This window comes from Thermobia domestica, chromosome 13 (genome assembly GCF_964235325.1).
Source record: "Thermobia domestica chromosome 13, izTheDome1.hap1.1, whole genome shotgun sequence".
Taxonomy (NCBI): Eukaryota; Metazoa; Arthropoda; class Insecta; order Zygentoma; family Lepismatidae; genus Thermobia; species Thermobia domestica.
Window position 1 is genome coordinate 35,779,831 of NC_137466.1, and position 25,571 is coordinate 35,805,401.

The 25,571-nt window shown below is 34.8% G+C and overlaps 1 protein-coding gene across 5 annotated transcripts in view; it reads left to right on the top strand.

The window, feature by feature from the left end:
• Window positions 1-495: 495 nt before the first annotated feature.
• LOC145668096 (divergent protein kinase domain 2A-like) overlaps window positions 496-25,571 on the top strand; it is a 73,811-nt gene continuing 48,735 nt past the window's right edge. Inside the window, exons 1-2 of one of the 5 annotated variants that reach the window (XM_081735617.1) lie at window positions 496-631; window positions 18,204-18,464. The gene's annotated coding sequence lies outside the window, so the exon portion shown is untranslated. Of the gene's footprint in view, window positions 816-18,203; window positions 18,465-22,871; window positions 23,349-25,571 lie in introns of those variants that run through there. The other 4 variants (XM_081735615.1, XM_081735616.1, XM_081735618.1 and 1 more) reach the window with 4 other exon arrangements.

Sequence of the window (25,571 nt, forward strand, 5' to 3'; positions counted from 1 at the left end):
GTGTTGACTTATATGAAAGCAACACATCTTTACTGTCAATTTACGACAAACAGGGCCGATTAAAAATCGTTCTTCCGAACCTTTGCGATCACAGTGTCTCACAATATTTTCATTTTCGTTTATGATGTGTTTACTATTTTACTTTGCGTGGAATTACCACATCTATGTTAGTCAAATCCCAAATGAAAGCTTGTGATTTTGTACAATTTTGCTTGCTCTCTGCAAAAACTTTCACCAAACACATAGCACGTTTATTTAGAAATTTTGTTCTAAAATACAGATTCAAGACTATCAATATGATAAATTTAGTTTTAAGATCGCAAAATCCCACGATTGACATCATTACGCAAATACCGAAAAAATACATTTAACGTTGTTTGTCGGAAATTGATCACAAAGATGCGTTGCGATCACGCAAATCAATATTTAATCGGTCCAGTTGTCTTACGTTCAGTAATTTTTGCGAGGACTGGTACGGTATAAGGTCCACATAATCTTTACAAATGAAGTATATTAAAGTATCTTCATAGTAGAAGAAGCAGAAGAAGATGATAGATGTTTCATATAATGATTTGTTTTGTAAACAAAGAAGGAATGTGTCAGTTTGAATTTAACGTTGAATACATTAAACGTGAGTTGGTTATATATTATGTAAATTTGATGATGAATTGAAATTTTAACTTTACGTGTACAGTTCACGGAAATAACAGTTCAATTTTAAAAGCATTTATTTAGCTTCGAATTATGCCGAGTTCCTAGTACTTTGAGAATGTTGCAGCAACGAATATTGCTCTCATCATTAAGTTACAGTAAAGGTACGGCGAACTTAATTTTCTCAGGCTAATGTTTAGCAGAAGGGGTCCAGCAATTGTTTCTAAAAAATGTTAAAATTTCGGTAATTTCTGTTCACATTAAATTAGTTTAGGTTAGTTTGTTACATCGTTAGTGTAGAAGTCCAGTATAACTTTCAAAAAAATGAGAGAATTTCTCCTATTTCTACTAATATTAGATTACCGATTAGTTAATGTTAGGTTAGATTAGATTAGATTTGGTTACGTTGTGTTAGGTCTAAGTACTTGCATCATCCATTTCTCCTGTAAATTGTTGTTTTTTGCGTGCTTCTGGAACCCTTCTGCTAAACATAACCCAGTAATACAGTTGTGTAGTAGGTTATAAGTGTAGGTTTTTACTTGTGTAAAATCATTACAAATGCTTTACGCCAGATAAAATAAGTGAATGCATATGAAAGACTATTGTATTAGATAATGTTTTCCACCGGCGGTATATTTTAGCACAGTGTATAGAAGCAGTATTTTATGTTTAGAAGTGGAGCGTTACTAGTATGAAACAATGACAAATGCTATTAAAACTCGTATCATTGCCAAAACTCTCTTGGACATTACTCGAGCAGATGGCTCTACCAAATTTTCACACATTTATTGCATTTTCCGATTTCTTTTTGCAGAGCATACACTAAATGGGGAGCTAATGCATAAACCACGAACCAACTTGTGCTAGGTGACAACTAAAAGCACGAATGCTATCTAACCGAGTCAGTGCAGGAGCGTAGCAGAGTGGCCCGAGCGGAGCGAGGGGGTGCGTCCGTAGGGAGCAGGCGCGTCAGCGAAGGGAGGCATACGCATAAACAAGGATAGTGGAGAAATACATAAAATATCCACAATAATTTTCAACTTCACGAGGGGAAACTCGTTTGTTTTGAATTCCACACTTCGCACAGTTGATTTTACGTTTCAGCATAAGATGACGCTACAAAAACTTTATAATATGACGTTCTTTATCATGCAGTTCTTTGTAATAAAATCTATGTTTGCATTATATCCATCGCAAATGTCGATTGCTAACACGAACAGAACATTCCCGCCGTTTATTTCCACCTTTTTCGCATTCTTGTATTCTTCCGCTTGAGTAAATAGTTACACTTAGAATATGTTCACTCCCATTCAAAATGTATTTCAATGACTAATATGCTGTCAATGTATAATGGCAGAAATTACTTTCACACTCTACTTGTTTTACGAAAAGTAAAAAAAAAAAAAAAGATAAAAAAGAAATTTTTGAGTTTTACGTCTCATGAATATGCCAGCTAGGCTAAAGGAGACGGTGATGATGAGAAATGAATGAAAATGGTGGAATGAAGAAAGTGGTAGAAAACGGGAGAACCCCGAGGAAACCCACGCACACGGTGTTTGTCCGCCAGAACGCGCGACCCAATGCACCAGAGGTGAACTCTACAACTGAGCCACCGCAGCCCCTCTTTTGCGAAAGTGTTTGACATCGTATTTTACTTATAAATTTTGTTTTTGGTAGAGCCGTCTGCTCGAGTGAACCCCTCTCTTGTTTTCACTTCTCTTTCTTACGCTTATACACACTGTCGCATACGCGCTTGCTTCTTTCGGACGCACTCCTTCGCTACCTCTCGGGCCTACCACCTTCGCCCTGCCCTTACTCAGTTATATAGCATTCGTGCTTTTTAGTTGCTATCGAAAAGAATTGTAATTTTTAAAAAAAATACTTTTGATGACCCCTGTGCCAGGTGAGATATTTTCATGTCACCCAGATCAAATCATTTAGGAGACAATAAGAAGGAAATTCGTGAAAGAGCTATAATTTTTCAAAAATTATTTCGAGTTGTGCATCAAAAGTAAATCTGCACGATGAATGGAATAAGTATGGGTAGGTTATTTTAAGTTGGGTAGGTTATTTTTGTTTCTTACTTTCATGTCAGGTTTAATTAAACTACTCAAAATAATCGTTAAAAAATTCGGCCTTTCAGCCACAGAGTAGGTCTAGTATTTTCAGGCTGAAGAACGTGAATTTTTTTTATCATTTATGAGGAAATTCGTTGTCATTATCTTAGATAGTGTTTCTTTAAGATAGGTCACCACCCGGAAGTCAGTACATATTTTAGCTCATTGCCTTAACTACTGCACAATGAAACATTACTGTGCCTTCCATTTCAACTCAGGCAAAAAAATAAAATAAAATAAAATTGTACCATCACCATCTCATATATTGTTGAAACTTTTTTTTATAGCAGCTAGACATGTTTTTAAGAGAACCATATATATATTTTTTTTTTTTTTTTGTTTTGTCGAAAAAAATGGGCCATCAAAGACGGGGAGTACAATTTATGAATTGTAGAAGACATGGAAAATGGTCAACTTCGGAGCCCCACCATTCAGCTATGGAGACAGGTAGAGTTATAATTCTTGTTGTGGTATGTACATAGGTATATAAATAAACTATATTTTATTAACTTATAGTTTGGTTTGCGCATGCGTATCTTTTTGTAGATAAATTAACAAATGAAACATCAGTTTATCTGAAAATTCGAAGTTTGCGAATTTTTTTCGAGCACTTCCGGTTCGAATTTTAAAATTCTGTTTTCACGGTTGGTAAGACCTAGTTACCCCCTTTCCGAAAAAAAAATTGTATCGCTTCTGTGTGCAACCGTTTTGTCGCAAAAAATTCGAGAATTTGCAAAATTTTCAAAAATGTAAATTAATTTTGGGCGCCAGTTTCTCGAAAGCACCATCTTTTAAAATTCTGAAATTTTGTCAGATGGTTCAACTTTACATGAATAATAAACATACCAAATACCGTTTTCGACCAATGCTTCATAAATTACTACAACCTTTTGAAGTTAGCAAAGTTTCTTTAACTTTGATGTCACAGTTAGCAACACTGGAAACAATAAAAGTGCAATGATTTGATGATGTTTGTGGTTCACATTTATTAAATGCAGAATAAAAGGTTTTCTTGACTGGTTTTTATTATTTTCATCAAAAAGTCTCTATGAAATAGTAAAATCAGCCTCCCCCTACTCCTCTGTTTTCTTAAACGGAAGTAATCTGAGATGGAAATTACGATTACAAAACAAGTTTGAAGTTCACTTACTTAAAATGGTCTTCGGAAACAAAATTTCACTTTTTTTTTTTTTTTTTTTTTTTTTTTTTTTTTTTTTTTACATGGAACAATCATTTGCTTGCTTGGTGTCTTCTTTGCTAATAGCATGTAACCATGCAGATGCCCAATAGGTGTTGGTGCACTCACAACTCGTCCAGGGGTGTATCCAGGGGGGACGATCGCCCCCTCCCCATAGAAGAAACTTTCTTATTTTATATATAAATAAAAATCATCCCAGTGTTTGGAGCTCTTAAATGTAGCTCTAAGTAGCAGTATTACAACCCGCTCCCAGAAGTCCGTCCTGGATCCGCCCCTGCGTAGCACATTGTCCATAGTCACAAAACACTTATGTTCACTTCTCTTATGCTCTACTGGAAACCTGTACCCTGCTGAAGGTCCATGTGGAAGGCTAAACAGCACTTCACGTAATTCATTATTTATTCATAATATTCCTGCTACGCATCTCTGGTTATCATACGTTATGTAAGTAACAAAAGTTCCTTTTTTCAAACTTCTTAAATCTACACTTTGAATTGCAGAAACTCGATTTGGGGGGAAGCATGAAGTTAGTTCATGATGACCCGTTACTGCTATAAAAACTTCGTCATTTTCCGAAAGTCAAAGGTGACTTCGTTGAATACCAGTTACCGGTCGCACACTTTCCCATTCTTGCTTTTTTTTCTTCTTCTTCTTCTTTCTTTCGGAAGTTGTCGAATTCAGTTCCAGGCAACAAAACGAGAGTAATACCCGGAGTTTGTACTTGCACTATATTCACGAATTCTTCTGCGGTTTTAATACTCAAGTCCGTAATAATACTGTGTATTTATTTTCGCCTAAGGTTATGCCGCGTTACCTTATTCTTTACACACTCCCCTCCATAATACCGTCGCAAAGACCCTTCCATGGCCGGTTTCACTGCAAAAACACTGCTTTATCGGACCTGTCTGCATCTCGATCATCTGAAAGCGATTTTTAAAGTGGGATGCAGTACCATCAGAAATCACTTGACACGGTTTGGGAAATTGTAAACACTTGTTTTCACGTATTCGAACCTTTTTCTATAACCTATATTTTCGCTTTTCTTCGAGTATTTTTAGAAGTTGGCTATTAGTATTTTTAGTACTTGTCTATGGCTATGAGTACATGAGCCGAATCGTGTGTTTTGTCGTCCCTTATTACAACAAAACTGTCAGTTGTTTCATATTCCGGTGATAACTGAATTTCACTTTGCAGAATAACAGTCCAGTTTTCAACGAAGTCCACATAAAGTAAAATAGAATTTGTATCTTGAAATTTTATAAGATGCTTTTCGGTAGGAATTAATTCTCTTTGGATTTTCTTGATGTATGTTTTCTTACAATTAAACCAGCAATGTACGATATGAAAACCAGGGCCGGTGCTAGCAGTTTTGCCGCCCTGGGCGATACTTTCAAATGCCGCCTCATTAATCCGCAAACTTTATTTTGACAGAGGACGTTCAGGTATTAATTAAAACTAAGATACCATATTTAAACAAAACAAAAAATTGAACTACCTCTCTCGAATGCTTACGTAATATTTAAATGACTCCATACATGAAACAGTATTCAGTATGATCGATTTCTCTGTACGTGATATACAGCAGGGCATGCAGAAAATTTAAAAATATATATGCTTTAGTCCGACTAAGAATTTTAATTTTTAAGCTTAGTTTATATCAAAAGGTGTTTCCAATAATGTGGAGCATGAAGATAATATAGTGAATCAGATATTACGGCAAAAGTAAGTGAATAGCCTAGGCCTTATAGCGTACTAAAATACAATAGAAATACACAAATTTTAGATACTTTAATTGAAAAAACTTTTATTGCTTTGCTATGAGCAAATTCCTTTATAACATTCGCGTAGTCCAATGTTTCAGCCAATTCATGTTCCATTGATATCATCACTAGACCACTTAAGCGTGTTTCAGATATGGAAGAACGTAGAGTTTTTCATAATAGAATAGAATAGAATATTTATTGTCATTAAACAACATTTGTTGCAATAGACATTGTCAGCATATAAATAAATATATACAAAGAAAGAAAAGAAAAAAGTTACACTTGTCTTCAAATTCGTTGATACTATAAATAGAATTACTTACAAGAAAAGATTTACAATATTTTTGAAATCATTATCACGCATCATTCGTATATGCACTGGCAATGTATTATATAGTTTCATTCCTGTATATTTATAACTTCTTTGTGTTATACTTAGCCTAATATAAGGCGTATTTAAGTCATCTTTATGTCTAGTATTATATGAATGGATAATATTACGACAACCTAAACTGCTCTCATTTTCTTTAACGTACATAAGACAACTATAAATATATAGAGAGGGAACTGTCATAATTTGAAAATCCGTAAAATATTGTCTACACGATACACTATCAGTTAAACCTTTTATTGCTCTTATAGCTTTTTTCTGCCATTTAAAGACAGTCTGGGCAGCTGGTGAATTTCCCCACAATATTATGCCATACTGTAGATAAGAATAAAAAAGGCATAGTATGCTGCAAGAAGCATTGTTTCTGTAACTGTTGTTTTCAGTTTACGTAATAAAAATAGTACTCTAGATAATTTCCTGCATAAATTTTCAGTATGTTCACTCCAGTTTAATTTCGGATCTAGATGGATTCCCAGTAGTTTTACGCAATGGTGCATATCTACCTCAGTCATATGATTACTAAGAGAAAAATATATAGTCTCTGTTTTAGATTCATTTATATAAAGTTTATTATGCTTTAACCATATAGATGATATTTCAAGCATTTCATTGCTTTTAGTTTTAAATTAGTTTTACTTACTAAATTCTTACCCGTATTTAGAAGAGTTGTGTCGTCAGCATATAATACAGGTTTACAAGATAGGAAACTCGGGAAATCATTTATATAGATAAGAAAAAGTAAAGGTCCTAACACTACCCTGAGGTACCCTGCTGTTACATCCAAAAATGTTGATCTTTCGTTAATAATACGGACAGATTGACGTCTATTACTAAGATAGGACTTAATCAATGACAACTCAGTTCCCCGAATACCATAATAATATAATTTTTCAACCAATATATGATGTGACACCGTATCGAATGCTTTACTTAGATCTATCAATGTTGCACACGTATTTAAATTATTTTCGAAGCTATCTAATATGTGTGATACTACGTTTTCTACGACCTTAATCGTGGAAAGGCCAGATCTGAATCCAAATTGCGAACTGTGGAATATTTTATTTTGTTCAAAGTACATTGATAATTGACTTTTGATGCATTGTTCAAAAACTTTTGAAATAATTGGGACTAATGATATAGGACGGTAGTTATTAGGATCACTTTTATCATTTTTCTTATGTATAGGTACTGTAACTGTCAGCAGTCAGGAAAGATTCCATCTAAAAGTATCCAATTGAATAAGTAAACCAAAGGATCGATTATAACATAAATTATTTTTCGAAACAAATTATTAGAAAACCCATAAAGATCTTCACTGTTTGAAGATTTTAATTTGTTAACAATTTGTAAAACAGTCCTGGTATTTATTCTAGTCCACTGAAAATTCGAGTTAACGTTATTTAGGTTTTGCTGTGCTAATAAAGTACTAAAATTATAGATTTGATTTTCAGAAGAAAAGTCTTCACTTTTTGACTTATCACTTAATTTCCTTATGTTATTTACAAAATATTCATTGAATTCATTGGCGGATATTGGATGGGGTCTTTAATATTGCATTTTCCGATTTCCTTATTGATTATAGACCAAGCCGCTGCACACTTGTTTTTTGAATTATTTATCCAATTTTCGTTTTGCAGTAATTTTTGCTGCTTTAATCTCTTTTCTGTATATCTTTTTAGCAATTTTAAATCTCTCTTTATCTCTAGATAACCCTGTTATATTAGCAATATTATACAATGTGATTAGTCTATCCCGCTGAGATCTAAGATGTGGCGTATACCAATTAGGAACTGTTTGTGAATGTTTACTTCCGTAGGTGGTATACCTCTTAATCTTTCCTGGACAACATTCATTTAAATATAGAATCAAAGTATTGATAAACTTATGGAAAGCTTCGGAAACATTGGCATATTCAGAAAATAAATTTTCCCAATTAAGATTCCCTAATGTATATCTCAGATTTTGTATGTTAAGTTCAACTAACAATCTGAATCGTTTAATTACTGGATAGGTAGCGTTCATATGTGACATCACAGGGAACAATAGTCAGACAACAAAGGTTATACAGTACCACATAACAGGCTAGTTTTGTTTTCATTAGTAAAAGCATTATCTAAACATGCAAAGTTTCTTGTGGGCTGATCATTAATATAATAAAAATTATGGGACCTAAGAACATTACATAGTAGTGCTTTAATGGGTGTACTAATAAGGACGTTAACATTTATATCGCCAATATAGAATGTTGTATGATTTTTGTATTTATAAAGATAGCTGTTTAATTTCTCCCAACCACTAAGAAAAGTATGCATATCAGAATTCGGTGTCCGATACAACGTAATAACTATTAGTTTGTTATGTTTAAGTAACACACCAGCTACCTCAAAATGTTGTTCTATGCAAAAACAAGTCAAGAACAGAGTATTCAATACCTATACCATTTTTTACATAAATGCCTACGCCACCGTGTAATGTTTTATCCCTACAGAAAATAGTAGCTTACGTGTAACCTGTTGGTGTATGCATGTAAATTTCATCACTTGTTAGCCAATGTTCGTTGACACATAAAATATCACAAGGAAGAATACCTAAAAATAACTCAAGTTTGGCTAGTTTGTTCCTTATTGATTGCAAATTTAAATTAAATAGTAATAGATTTTGCCTATCTATATGATTATTACAATTTTGAAAAAAGTTGCGGTTGTTTTTCACATCTATTAAGTCATTTACATCATTTAGTTCAACACTCTTCGTTAGACTTGAGGTTTTTACCCGGCCCCACATAGTATTCAGTGTATTCATGGAGTCGGGTGTGTCCAGTTTCCCAGAACTAACCATGGCATTCTTATTGCTACCTTAAATTTAGATTTGCCATAAAGATCCCTATCAATTATTGCACAAAGCATGTTGCTCAACCTCGTTGGTTGAAATTCATGCCATGTTCCGTGTACATCTCCCTACTTAATTTATTTACATCCAGAATTTCGACATTTTGGAAGCGGTTACACAAATTCTTTAATTTTACATTACTATTTTGAATTGCTTTGTTCACACACGATTCTTCAGTAAGATAATACCTGTGTGGAATGTTGCTTACAATGGTTTAGTTCAGAAAGCTTACACTTAATTCTTTTCACGACTTTACTTCCCTCATTACAAGCCACATCGTTAGCTCCACTTAATATCACAGTATAGTTACCCTCCTTGTTTACTGTTTGACTATTAACACTGGATAATATATCCACGCTTTTAGCTCCAGGCTTAACGAATCCTTCTACTATCGTATCGTGTTTCAAATCTTGGTTCACTTTTTCAGCCAATCCCCTACCATGACTGTCAGCATATATGAGCACCTTAGGCTGTGTCTTAGGAGTTGTCCTTGCCCTAATCATATTCATCCTTGCACTACCCTTCGCGTTTATGAAATTCCCTTTCTTCTTGTTCATTGTTCTCAAACTATCTACAGTTTTGCTAATATTCACTGATTTTGGATTGTCCAGAGCTTCACTTTCAAAATTCGCTAAAACACTGAATTTATTCGCACACTCTACTGGGCTAGCTAGTACTGGCTCAGATTGATTATATCTCGGCTTATGTCTATTATAACACACTCTTGTCCATTCATAGTGTGAAGTTTTGTTTGCATCAACATTTGATTCTAATACCTTCACTCTTTTTATTAAATCTTCGTTTTCTGATTTCAATAACCTCATATCTTCCTGTAGAATGTTTATGATTTCTAGCAAGTTACCGGAATAATCATCAGACGAATTCATGTTCATTGTTCATTGGGCCACCATGTTGTTCACATGTTGGACAGAACCACTCTAAATCTTCATCAATTCATGTTCATTTTCTATTTTACCACACTTAAAATGCATCCATCTGTCACAGAAGTCACACAAAATTCCATTTTTCACAATTCTTTTGCACTTTGCACAATATTCATCGTATTTCAACTTAACTTTTACAGAAGCACAAATACTCACATCATTGCTACTGGACGCCATCTTAATATGCTTAGAGTAAGTTTCGAAAAACTTCTTTCTCTACTTGCCACTGTTACTGGTAAGGTAAACAAAATCATAAGTGCAACACTGACTGACATTGGAAGCAAAGTCATATTCCTTAATTAATTTTAGTCTCTTTTGTTGAACTTTTAGGCTTAATTATAGCAGATAATAGTTTCAGTTCGTCTTTCAAATCACTGGGGTTAATATCTTTCGATTCTTCGCGTATTAAAATGCAGGCACTTTTCACACAAATGTCGTAAATAAAATCGAAATACTCGCTGTGATGTTTAAGTTGCCCAAACCTTTCTCTTAAAGCTAACACAATGGCGTCTAGAAGTTTGTAATAAAAATCGATCTTGTATCTTGTTTGTGGATCTTCAATAGCTTCATCTCTGCCTCGTACTGAAACTGTCCCTTCTTCTTTCGACTTCGAGCTTGCATTGTATTACTCATCCGTAGATCATCCATATCTAATGCTGATGCCAACTCCATCGCATCAACTAAGTAAGATTGAACTTTACATAATTTCTGCTCCTCTCAAAGTACTGTCATATATTTTCAAGAAACGCGACTGCATCCAACACATGAAAATCAATGCTTTGGAGACTTTTGCTTAGTATGTTTATGTGGAGTGAAAAGTCATACCAGATAATGAGTGAGCAAAGAAAGTAAAGCCACACAGCTGGTTTGCTATACATAGAGAATCGCAGGAGACCATTCTGTCTGTTCTATTGGCATTACTTATTTGAAGTAAGGCATCATAAATCTCTCCTATTTGATATCTAAGTGGAGTTAGAGCATCAATTCGACTCTCCCACCGTGTGATCTGAATAGTTTTAAAGTGAGGCTTCTAATATGTTCCTTTAGTATGGCCCAACGTTGAACTGACAGAAAAGAAGTCATAAACTTTTTTTTAACTATACAAAAAAAAAAAAAAAAAATGAAACGGTGGACTGAGGTATTCTGGTTGCCTTGTTAACAACAAAGATTAGTAAAGGAACATACAAGGCTTGGGAATTTACTTCTAATATTCTCTTCTGAACACCTGAATATTTGCTTTTCATATTGGAACCATTGTCATATCTTTGGCCCTTCTTGTCTTCGATAGGAAGTTCATTTCCTTTAGCTGTTTAATTATTACTTCTGTCAGTCCTAGACCAGTAGTGTCTGTTACTGGTACGAAACCAAAAAAGTGTTCGCAAATTTTTACAAGGCATTCTTCATTACTGTATATAATTTGTACAAAACGATTGTTGTAATTTGCTCTGTACCAGAAATATCTGGTGTACAGTTTAGTATTATACTATAATATGTTGCAGCTCTCAACAAAGACAGTATTTTACTTTCAATTTACTCACTCAGAATTGGAATAATTTCATTTTGGGCATCTTTTCCTTAGTAATGGTGGTATTTATTTTGTGCTCCCATGTTCTTTTAATGTGTTCGGCCATGACGCTGTCAAACTTATATTGCTTAAATATAAAAACAATTATATATAACGTATTCTCTAAAATATATATTGTTGATAAGATATGAACAATTTGTAAATTGGTTAAAAACTCGCTGCTAGAAAATAAATGTCTCTAGGTGTTGTAGGCTAGAACCCTCTGTTTCAAGTGGGATTGTACCTTTTGCATACTTGGAATGGAGCGTTAGAATATTGCTGAATAATATATATATATATATATATATATATATATATATATATATATATATATATATATATATATATATATATATATATATATAAAAGACACTTGATAATCTTATCTGCCCTAGTTGAAAATCTTTTCTGCGCCGCAGCAAGGGAAGTCTTGAACGAGATACCTTTGGCTAGTAGTTTGATCATTGAAAATGAGGGGGAATGCTCTGAATTTCCTGAGTGAGTATTTTCTGAATGTGAGTGAATTAAGTTTAATTACATTCTCAGGTGAACACAATTTTATTTTTCCATGTAGGCCTATTACGCACCATTATATTTTGATACTATTCTTTTCTTTTCCAAATTTTGCCGCCCACTAAACGTGCCGCCCTGGGCGGTGGCACGGCACAACCGCCCCTCGCGCCTGATGAAAACAGAAAGTGGCACAGTTTTTTAACGAGATCATTGTTTTCCAATATGGCATACGTAACACTTTCATTTTCATCAGAATCAATAATTAAAGACTCCACACTTATTCCTTCCACTCCAGGACATTCACCACATCAGGCCTGCAACCAGCCACAGAGGTTTGGGGGTGGCATGAATATGTTAGGGGGAGCAAATCATTACAAATAGCTAAATTGTGTTTTTTGTATTAATAATAGCATTTTATGATAAGGTTTGGAGGGGCCACGAAAAGTTTAGGGGGTCAGGCCCCCCAAGTCCCCGTCTGGTTGCGGGCCTGCACCACATTCCTGAAGAAGACAACTGTCATTTTCTACGGACCATACTACTAAAGGAAATAGGTCACTCATGACAGCTTCAATACAGGCTGCACCTTTGATTTGTTGCAACGCAGTAGCAGCTAACTTAAAATGCACAATATACACACACACAATTTTCTCGCAGGTTGCGGACTGACCCACTTTAGTCGAATACTATAAAATTCCGAGTGACCCATTCTTATGCTGGGATTGTTCAGTTTAAAAAGTCGGTAAATTTCTTTGATGGAACGCCAAAGAAATCTTTTTTTTTTTTTTTTTTTTTTTTAACTTTTTGTCCTTTCTCGGTCACTGTAATGACATCGCACTTAATCGAGACTTTGTCTGAAGCATTCCAAATCATCACTGAGGTAATAGTTCAGGCTTTTTACAGATCAGAATTTATTGGATGGCCATTTCAAATAAACTTAAAATTTATGTGTTTCGTAATCGTAATTTCTATCTCAGATTACTTCCGTTTAAGAAAACAGAGGAGTAGGGGGAGGCTGATTTTACTATTTCATAGAGCCTTTTGGATCACAATAATAAAAACCAGTCAAGAAAACCTTTTATTCTTCATTTAATGAAAGTGGACCACAGACATCATCAAATCATTGCACTTTTATTGTTTCCAGTGTTGCTAACTGTAACATCAAAGTTAAAGAAACTTCGCTAACTTCAAAAGGCTGTAGTTAATTCATGAAGCATTGGTCGAAAACGGTATTTGGTGTGTTTATTATTCATGTAAAGTTGAACCATCTGACAAAATTTCAGAATTTTAAAAGATGGTGTTTTCGAGAAAATGGCGCCCAAAATTAATTTGCATTTTTGAAAATTTTGCAATTTCTCGAATTTTTTGCGACAAAACGGTTGCACACAGAAGCGATACATTTTTTTTTTGGGGGGGAAGGGGGTAACTAGGTCTTACCAACCGTGAAAACAGAATTTTAAAATTCGAACCGGAAGTGCTCGAAAAAAATTCGCAAACTTCGAATTTTCAGATAAACTGATGTTCATTTGTTAATTTATCTACAAAAAGATACGCATGCGCAAACCAAACTATAAGTTAATAAAATATAGTTTATTTATATACCTATGTACATACCACAACAAGAATTATAACTCTACCTGTCTCCATAGCTGAATGGTGGGGCTCCGAAGTTGACCATTTTCCATGTCTTCTACAATTCATAAATTGTACTCCCCGTCTTTGATGGCGCATTTTTTTCGACAAAACAAAAAAAATATGGTTCTCTTAAAAACATGTCTAGTTGCTATAAAAAAGTTTCAACAATATCTGAGATGGTGATGGTACATGCTCTGCCTGAATTGAAATGGAAGGCACCTTACATATTATAAATATTGTACTATAAGATAGAGTAATGTTTCAGCTACAGCACAAGATACTGATTCATTTGGTTGTGTCTTCTGATATCGAAAAATGTAACAAATTAAAGAAAATATTTGATTCGTTTTACAATGAGCACAGAAGATGGCACTTGCTGTAAGATCTTACTAGATGTGCTCAGTTTTACGAAATCTTTATTTGTATGTGTAAAGTATTTTAAAGTATCGATCTTATTGCGAAATAGATATATTGTTTGACCGTTTTTCGTGTTATGTTTCATATTTTATTTAAATATTAATTTTTATTTAAGGAAATAGATTTTGACACGAAACTTGCGCAGAACACCATAATGCGTTGTTGCCAAATTTGTACGTTTACTGCAGTAGTCACAATAATAAAATTTCTGAATTCTAGCGTTGCAGTTCGAAAAGCGGAATTGCGGTAAGGGTCGAAAACTAATTTCTCTAGTAAGTATGCAAGCAGAATTCCATGATTAGTTTCTTTATTATCTGGCATCAGTAAACACTCGACACTATCTGGCAACGCAATACTATTTAAGCAGCGTTTATCATAGCATTGGGAACATCTAATGATCCACCTTAAGAATTATTATTATTATTATTTGGTTAAGATTTTGCCTTAGGTATTCATTCGGTAAAGTTGTTCTTTTTAAGGTATTTGTATTAAAGATGCAGTAGCGTAGTGTAGCGAAGCGTACTTACGGATTCGATCCCGGCATGGGTAAAATTTATTTCTCGTTGTAGTGTTAGAGCGCTTATCTGTATTGCAAAGAGTCCCGACTCGATCACAGTCTATGGAGATTTCCGATGGACAATCTCGTGTCTGTAAGGGCAATTTTTCAACGCCGTCTTCAGTTGGTATGTTTAAACAGACACTAGAAATAGTAGTTCATTAGTTTGCAGACAAGGGGTCCAGAATTATGTTACCCTAAACTATACCTAACTTTGCCCTACTCTGCTGTACCATTTTTAAACCAGTCCTACTTTTCGATGCGCATTAAGACGAACTGGAGTGTGTCATATAAAGTAAACCCTTCTCCTGTTCCCTTCCAGATTTTCATTCCACATAATTTTTCAAAATTATTTACTTTCCGAATTCTGTAACGTAACGGGCATATCCGCAGGATGTTAAAAATTTTCGTGTGATTCAGAGTAAGGCAGGTGCCTGAGGGATAAAAGCAGGTGGAACGAGGAATTATACTCCCATCGCCCTGGGCCATTCAAGCCTGTCCGAATGGAAGGTTACCACTGGTGTATGAGGATTTTAGTTGAATCCAAGCTCGCGCCAAGTGGGATTTGTGGTGAACAAACACAGTATGTATAGCCTTTTTCGGGGTTCCTCCGTTTCCTCTTACTTTGTTTATTCCACCATTACTTTTACTATCCATTTCGGAATAGAAATACCAAATATATCTCCGTAACAACACTTCCGCTTCAACCGACTCTTGCACAGCAAAGTTACACAGCTCGCGGTAGAGAGCACTACCGGTAGAGACGACCACTGTGTGCGGCCAGTGAAGCAAGCACTGATAGATACGAGGAGCCGACGCGAGGTGTGTGTAACTACGTTGTGGACACAATCGAAGCAGCTTCCCCACTTATTGCATCCAAGACCATTAAGATCTTAATAAATCACATGGCATTTTGTATTGAATCCTGTATTTTTTCAACCTTCCGTTGGACACTTTAACAAATACGTGGCATCACACTCGACTGACAAAACCAGTACAGAAAACGTTACGCGCTACACATCCCGCCAAGCATAGCTGCTGGTTTACTTGGCTCATTCTAATTAGGTCATTTGAAGAATGAAAGTGTCAACTTGTTTCTTTTGCTTTATTACATATTTAATGTATACTTAAAGAGCACGAAACTACTTGTAATAATAAGTGTATATTATTATCTGTATTTTGAAAGGTTAACAAGAGTGAAAACAAATTCTTCCAAGTATTACCATACCGGTAATTCTTCTTTTCACTAACATCTCTGAGCCAGCACACGAAACAGACGAAACTCTCTGATTGCGTCATCATAGACTAGTGTGACGGACTGCCATGGAAGCTTCGGATTGCGGTATGTTTTACCTACCGCCATTAATGTTCTTACATTTATGGGTGAAACATTTAGTGGTGAGGGGGGAGGGGAGCGCAAACGAAATACAAAAATATAATATGGGACGAAAGATTCGATACGAAATAAAGATTTAGATTTATCAAAAGAAAACAGGGTATCTACAGGTCAAGAAAGTCAAGGAAAAGTCAAGAAATCGAACACTAGGGCAAGAATGTCAAGAAATGGCATGGTAGGTCCAGAATTTGTGTTTTATATCCCTTTAAAAAGTACAAGAATTTCTGCAAGTCCAGCTTCTAGCTGCAAAGCTTGAGTTTCTTCAGTCAGTTGCATTTGAGTTGAAGCCTTTTCTTACCACATTTCAGTCTAATGATTCACTTGTGCCAATCATGTACAGCGAACTTTACACTATTGCAACCATATTCCAAGATGGCCCAGGATGTGAATATTGGTTTTGGTGTTTCTGCTGTTTGCAAAGGTTTAAGAGTTCTGAAGATACTGTCATTTAGGAACCAATGCAGAGAATTTTTGATAATTTTGTTCAAGAAACTGGTTGGAAAGTGGCTATTGGCTTGCTGTATTGTTAAAGGGGGCCTTTTGTCTTTCACCAGATGTAATGGCGAATAGCTCATTACGAGTGTCCCGTAACCCTTGTCCTTGAATAGTTTGTGTCTAAGAAGCACTTATCTGCATCGATGGTCGATTGTGTGAAACGGGACTACCTTCAACTTTGCGATTTATCGTGTTTAAAGGAAGCAGTTATATCATTTGATTGGAAGACAGACTAACTGAATGTGTTTGTTTCTAACGTTCTCCGTGAAATAGATGTGAATAGTGTTCCGACAACTGAGTTCTTTCACCAGCTTGCGGCCTTGTTTCACGGTGATGCTGCTTTGGAAATAGGTTTCTCAGTTTAATAAAGAGTGTTTGGTAGAAAACTTCGCAGAAGAGTCACTCGTTGCTGAACGAGCAGTGTACGGAGCAGCTACAGCTGCAGGAATGATTTCTAACGTTTGAGATAACTAAAGCAATTATTTTGGCGGTAAGAAATTCGTCATCTAAAAGACAGGAAACTATAAAGAATAAGAAGAGCAAAAAGAACGAAGTGACTAACAGTGAGAGAAAGGCTGCACAAGAATTACATTTGTTGGAGATGAAGAAGAAGGAGCTTATGCAGCAAACGTATGAAAAAGTTGATTCTTTGTACAGAGAAATTACAAATCTAAAAAAGAAAATAAGTACGTAAGTATGCTTAGTCTAACATAGATGTTCTGTTCAAAAATATTTGTTACTGATTACATTTTACATTCTTGCCCTTTTCACTTGTTTTTCATTACTTAAAAAATTGTTTATGAGATGAGTGAAGATAAATGTTTTAAGCAAGTACAAATGTGCGAGTTAATTCAGGATGAAAGTTAAAGTGTATTCTAAGAGTTAATACTGAGATGATAAAATTAGGTAAATTAGATGTGCAGTCTTTACTAATTACAATTTGCTATGCTAAAAGTATAAAATACTTTTAGCTTTCGTCTTAACCGGCCATTGGTAGGAGTTTTAAAAAAATACCCTAAAATACTGTAGTACTTGGTGAAGGAAATTTGTAAAATCGTCAAGAAAAGTCAAGAAAAAGTCAAGAAATTTGGATTCTCAAAACCTGTATACACCCTGGAAAATCTATATTTGCTTGATTTAATAGGTAAAAGTTCAGGCCTTTTCAAAAAGAAATAGGTGGATAGACCTAATTTATTTTGTACGAAACTGTGCTTTTGTTTCATACTTTACTGAGGTAAAATAAGCAATAAATCAACAATCTTATTCACGTTTAAAAAAAAAAAAAAAAAAAAAAAAAAAAAAAAAAAAAACGAAAAGTAGGACACACATAAATTGACAGATTTTATTGAGCTGAACAAAATGATATGGGTGAGCGTAGATTCTTATGCGTAGTTTTTAACATTTTTTCGTCCTGGCTTTATTATGCCTAGATATTTGTCCTGTGAAAATTAAGTTAAACTTTTCTGTTCCCTCCGCACATTGTGACCAGGGAACAGAAATTTCCTGAAAATTTGTATAGGAGGCGTGAAGATACGTCCGCATGCATGGTACTAGATCAAGGAAGGAACAGTGAAATTAACAGAGTTTACAAGGAAAGTTAGAAATTAGAAAAGAAAATGTGAACCTTCGTTTTATTTTTAAGAAAATGTGAATCTTCGTTTTATTTTTTTACAGCATTGAATTAGGAGATTTCTATTTAAGCCAAATCAAGACAGGAATATATTTATTAGTACCCGCTGTAACATGCAGGATCTTTCAATTTTACTCCAGATGAATGCGCGTTTGTGATTCTTCATTTCTCGGTAACTACGGTCGGATCTGAACCAAATTTAGTGGGCAAGTATTCCATCGTCTAAGACAACAGTCGACAGCTGGCGGACCACGGAAGCTCAAAGATTGTATCGCCAAATTTTTTTTAAAGCATGAATTACTCAAGTAAGTTATTTAAAAAATATTTTTTTGTGATAACAATACGTTTTAGCGCCACCCTTATCATTTTCTAGAGTATTTTGCAAGTAAATTGCATAACTGATTTGAGTTCTTAATGGTAAGTAGGTAGATCAGATACTTAGTTGCTATACTGTATAGCGCAGGAAAGTGCACTGGAGAGTGAAGGCGGCAGGCAGCAAGCCGGCATAGTATGTTATCTCGATCCACATAAAAGCTCTGTACACCCGAACGCAATGCAAGAATTTTATTTGATGAAATAAGAAATTTTATAAATCGATCTCTGATTCTGGCAACCTGTGAATCCTCTTTTAACCGGAGCAGGCATATTCATTTTAACAATTTTTGTGTTCGTAACTCGAACGAAAACTTAACGCCACTTTATGAAACTTTGATGTGAATGCATAATTTTATCTCTCAGGTCGGTGACCTGTGACATAGAAGCGACTCATTTGTGGTGCGTTTGCATACACTTTGATACGGCACGCACTTTGGATCGGGCAGCGGCATTTTTATAAACAACGAATTTACATAGAATAGATAGATTTTATCGTCACTTCGTTAATAGTTGTTGCGATCTCGTACGGAGCTGTTATTAATTTGTTTTGTTATTATCAAAGGTTATAACTTTTTTCTTTCATTCATCGATGTGCATCCTAAAAAGCGTAAAATTGATAGTGAAAATAAAAAGGCTTTACTGAGTGGACTAAACAAGTAGTACGCTGCCTGATAGGCCTAGAGCTCTTCCACTTTGCTTCATATCAACAAAAGTGTCGATCTTGTTAAAAGTGCCAATTTAAAGCCACACTACGAAGCAACTTACCAGCAGTTTCATATAAGCATCATCATCATAGGTATTCTGCCTTTATTGGCAGGTCACTTGCCGCAGCTGAGAAGCTTCCATGCTCCACGGTCCTCTGCTAACCTTTTCGTCTTCGCGTATGATCTTTCTGTTTTAATATCATCCATTAATTGTAGTCTCCTTCGCCCCCTCCCTCTCTTTCCTGCTACCATACCCTCTAGGACGTCCCTCATGATACAATCTCTTCTTAGGCAATGTCCCAACCAGTTTCTCTTCCTCTTCCTAATAATATCTAAAAGCGTTCTTTTCTCACCCACCATTTCTAACACTCTTTCATTCGTTTTCCGCTCTACCCAACTAATTATTTCCATTCTTCTCCACACCCACATTTCGAAGGCTTCTAGTCGATTTTCGTCACATTTACGTAATGTCCACGTTTCCGCCCCATACAGTACAACACTCCACACGAAGCATTTTATGAGTCTTTTTCTCAACTCTTTATTCAAGGTCCCACAAAACAGTCTTTTCTTCCTCCTAAAGGCTTCTTTCGCCATTCCTATGCTTGCTTTTATTTCACGTTCGCATTTCATGTCATTACTAAGAATACTACCCAGGTATCGAAAACTATTCACTTGTTCTATTTTCTCCCCTCCTACTTTTATATTTGACACAGACCCCTTCGCTCCAATCACCATGGCTTTTGTCTTTCTAACATTTATTTTCATCCCATATTCTTCAAAGTTCTTTCTATAAAAAATATTTTAAAAAATCCTCGAACTACAAGATCGGTGACATGTGTGGGTTGATGTCTTCTAGTAAAATCCTTCAAAGGGAAAATAAAATCTTCAGTTCACTAAACTGTGGCCTCTTGAAAGACATCTATTGCAAAGTTAGTAGATCTCCTGTTCTAATAAGCCCGTCCTGAATCTGGACTAAGAAAATTTCGATTACAGATGAGATGTCGTTTCAAGAAAACACCAGTTCTATAGTTAAACATCATTTGATTACTCCCTTTCATACTACGAATCTTCCCAGCAGTTAATTTTCTCCATCATTGTAGTCTTCACTAGTTCACCAGTCGCATGAAAACTAGGTCACTGTTGGGTATGCTTTTCTGTTGTTCACCTGCTCACTGATAATACATGAAATTCCAATTTCCAAGTTAACTTTGATTTTATAAAATTCATATATACTTTTACAATAAATAGAGAAGGGAACTAATGTCACGAAGAAACTACCTTTTTTTTCTGTACGGGAAAAACGTACAACCACCTCCAAATGGTGAGACTTCCTACGAACTTAGTTTTTTTTTTTTTTTTTTTTTTCAAGAGGCCAAGTCTATACGTGTTGAGAACTGAATATGTTATCTACTTTTTTTTTCTGAAGAGTTTTGCTAGAAGATAAGAGGAATTCACGCATACCTCACCAATCTAGCAGCATAGATAAATCATGGAAAAAAAATAACGGCAAATGCCGAAACAGTATCAGTTGATATCTAATTCATTGAATACACAGAAGATTTCCTATGTTTTAGTTCGTGTGAGTTATAGCTTTATTCTTATGTAAATTTGAAGTTCTTTTGTATCTGGAAAGGAGTACACTCATAGAGCAGTGGTTCCCGACTAGAGTGTTGCACAGTCCCATAGAGGGGTCACGAAATTTTAGTATTTAGAAATCATAGGGTGTTTCATAATTAGTTAAAATAAATACTGAGACAAACTGTATCGTTCAGCATTTCCAGCGGCAGTAACAATGCTCATTGCTACACAGAGTCACTTCTGTATATTAACTGTTAGGCTTACATTATTATTATTATTATTATATTATTATTATTATTATTATTATTATTATTATTATTATTATTATTATTATTATTATTATTATTATTATTATTATTATTATTATTATTATTATTAAAAATTTAAAAAAAGAATATTGCGATGTCGTGGAAAAGTGTGTCATCAGTCAAAAAAGGTTGGGAACCACTGTCATACCATGATTACATCATATTAACGGGCTATTCCATATGAAATCAACAAATCAAGGTGGCTCATGTGTTTTAGATTTTCTTCAAATTTTGTACAAATCTTGTATCCAAACATAGCACAATTGTAAAATTTTACAGCTTTACCTCAAAGGGGACTGGTGTAGAAACCATTCGAAATTTGGGGGTTTTGTGCAAAAAACACCTAAGTCCGCCTTGGACTTAAAGTACTGAAACCGCTAGATCTCTGGAGATATTGAAGCTATTTGAAAATGGTTTCCCCTAAAACAATCTTAGAATTTGTAGCATTTAAAACAGTATAGTAATGAACTTTCCAAGTGAGGTTAAGCATATGAATTTCACCATCAAGGAGAAAAAAAAGAAGAAAAAATAATGTCAAAATTTGGCAATTAAATTTGCGAAATAAGTAGCTCTGGTGTTCCTCTTTAACATATAGAAAAATTAGGAGGGTGATTTTTGGTATGTTCAAGAGAAACAAATTATGACACAATGTAAGTTGAGGGCGGATTTAGGCACTTTTTGCACAAATTTCCAATGACTGTTTCAATTTTCTATCTTGAAAATGTTTATAATTGTGAAGACTGAGGTGACTGAATAAATGAATTGTGCCAGAAATCTGATACTTCAAGTATCATTGCTGAAAGAACTCAGATTCTGTCATTAGTTCAAAAATCGTGGACGACTATGAAAACTGTTGAAACACTTCAAACAACCGAGTATCTCGTTCGGGGCATTAAAAGAACTGGCTCACTCAGAAGATACAAGTACAAACAATGGGTTCAAACTGACAGAACCCAAATGGAGGTAATGATTAAAGATACAGACAACTTCATTTAAATTTTGGTAGGAAAAAAATGATAAATTAGCGCAGCATCACTTAGCCAAACCCCAGAACTTCTACTTCAGATATACCAATAGAGACTTTGGATGACAAATCATGTTATTATAGTTGATTTTGCTGAAAACTACTCCTGTATTATTCAAGATAAAGTTTCAAGATAGCACTGGACCAACATTCTACTCAACTCTGCAACATTCTAATCTTTTTAAATGCAACATTCTAAGATATCTTGTAATTTATGTTATCAAATGTTTCATTATGTTGTGTCAGTAATATGTTAAAGCACGATACAGTTACATTTTATGCTTCCCAAGTTATTCTTTTGAAGTACAGACGTGTGCAAATTATTAGACTAAAGGTCAATTTTTCAGGATTTTCGATGAATTTTTTTCCCATTTGTATTGTATACAGTTCGTATTTTCTGAAGCTAAAGTATATTGTGGACTTTATGCGTACCCTGAGAATAGAAAGTAATGATTCTTTTTATTCCTTAGTGGTAGCAATGGTAAGAAACTGGCAATAGTGGTAAAGAACTTCATCATTGTATACTTATATTAGCACATGAACTGGAATTAGTCCTTTCTATATACGTCGTACTAAATTTGCTTTGTAGTTATTATATTTTTAGTGTTCCAAATAATATTTTTATGTGTATTAGGTACAAGACACGTGAATTTTTGCTTTCTTTAGTGTTACTTTGTTGCACAGACCTTCAGCTAAAAATATTAAAATTTCTTTTCTATATTCGGAGGTTTAGTGGAAGTGATAGTTATGGGCAAAACCAAAGACTTATCGCCACGTAAAATTGCATTAACTGAGTGTCTTGTGAAAGAAAAGCGTCACACACAGCAAGAAATAGCTAGAAAACTGTCTATTTCTCAAAAAACAGTCAGTCGAATGAGTTGGGCGTTGAAGCTCGGTGAGTCATACACGCAAAACTGTTCAGGTACATGTGGGCGTAAACCGAAAATCAGCCCTCGTGTTCAAAGGAAGCTACTACAGATGACCAAATCCAATAGAAGAGCCACTAGCAAGGATTTGTCAAATCAGTTAAAGGCGTACGGAAATGACATATCTCCGTCTGTAGTGAGAAGACAGTTATGTGTAGCGGGCTTACCAGCGCGAAGGCCCCACAGAGAGGCGAAATTAGTCCCAGCAATGGCAAGGAAGAGGTTGGAATGAGGAAAGGAAATGAAAAATAGATTCATGGATGATTGGAGCAAGGTAAGGTACCAAGCATTACATATTTATCCTGTATATTTTGTCAATTTGGGCATCTTTGGTGTGTTGTACACTTGAAAATTTGTTTAACTTTATTGTACAAGATTTACGGGAGCAGTTGCTTATCTGAATATGATGTTTGTTGTATGATATTGTGATACAATTTAAAGTAAATAGACTGAGACACATTATACTATTTCCAGGTATGTTTCTCTGATGAATCAATATTTTCCATAAGTGAGGAAAATAACCAATACGTTCACAGGACGTCAGATGAAACATTTTCTCTAAACTGTGTTTCCCAAATAGTGAAGCACCCAACATCAGTCATGGTCTGGAGCTGTATGTCAGTGTATGGTCCTGGCAGACTTATCCCACAAATGAAGGAAAGTTTTCCGGATGGGAAATTTGTTTTTATGCATGATGGGGCTCCATGCCATGAAGCAAGGACTATAACTAACTTTTTGAGGGGAAATGGTATTCAGGTTCTACCATGACCAGGAAATAATCCCAACTTAAACCCTATCGAAAATTTGTGGGCTATTGTTTGGAAGAAAATGAAGAGAGAAAGGATAACCACCAAGATTGATCTCATCGCAGCACTTTTCAGAATGTGGCATCGCTATGTGGAAGTGAAAAATAATTGTGCAAAGTTAATGAAAAGCATATAAAATGATAATAAAATCGAAAGAAATGCTTACAAAATACTAACAGGTTGTAACATGGTGAAAGAACGCAGCAGAATACAGAGTTATTTGAAATTGTATTTAAGGTTCTTCATTTTTCGAACTTTAGTCTAATAATTTGCACACGTCCGTATGTTAACGATGTTTTTCCCCAGATTAAACACGTTATCTACTTTGGAGATGGGTCAGCAGCCCGTCAACTTATGCCTGCATGAGTGATTTTGGACTCACTTGTGAGTGGAACTATTTGGCACAAGCCACGGCAAAAGTGTTTGCGATGACATAGGTGAGACGCTGAAATGTCTAGCGAGACAAGCTAGTTTACAGAAGCCACTGGATGACAGGATTGTTACTGTTGCCGATTTCTTCGAATTTTGTCAAACTATAACCAAACGCTGTTTTATGCTGGAATATGTTGGAAACCTTCGTCCAATGCTTCAAAAGAGACTGGAAAAGCCATAGCGTTGCAAGGGACGCGTGAATTTCATCATTATGAACACATCAGCCTGTTGAAACTTGAAGTCAGACAACAACATTCTTCTTCAAAGACAACATTCACTGTAAATACTTGAGAAGAGACGAGAGACATTAATTTTTCATGTGAGCAATTTATTGCGTGCATTTCTGAAGAGAAATGGCGGATTGGAAAAATAGTTGAGAATTCACAGGAACATCGTAACTAATGTGAATTTCCTTCATCCCCATAGACCCAAGAAAATGTTTTTCAGGCCAAAAACACCTGACACATGCTGGATTCCAAACAAAAAGTGCATCATTAATATTGAGTACTCAGTATTTCAACTGGTACTGGCAGAAATTACAGCATTTCTGAAGAAAAAATTCTAGCTACTGAGAAGACCTTCTGAAATTTGTGATAAGAAATCTTAGGCTCAATATTTCAAATCGTTTACAATCAACCAAACATGCAAATGTTATTTGTGTATTATATAACGATAGTTCACTATTGTTCAGTGTTTCTTTTTTAAATCAAAGAGTACTATATATATTGCGTAATGGACACATATTGTTTTAAAATAGCTTTATAAATTACATTTCGGGAAGAGTTTCTACTATTTATTATTATTATTATTATTATTATTATTATTATTATTATTATTATTATTATTATTATTATTATTATTATTATTATTATTATTACTATTTTCATAAGAATCATCAACCATTGCAAAGGAACATACTTAGCCATGCAAGTCGTATTACTAGAAAATTAAATAATATGAGATTTTAATTATTTTTTTCCTTCAACATATCAAAAAACACCCACCTAATTTTTTTATATGATAAACAGGGATACCAGAGCTATTTACTCTGAAAATTTGAGGTTGATGTTAGGTGGACCTTTTTCAGAAATAATCGAAAAATTTTGACATTACTTTTTCTTCTTTTCTTTCTTTGATGGTGAAATTCATATGCTTACTGACACTGAATCCAGCATTTCAGGGCACTTCATCACTGTTGTAAAATTCTGTGACTCAATTAAAGGTGTTTGCAGGAATACTATGTCCCTTTTTAGAACCAG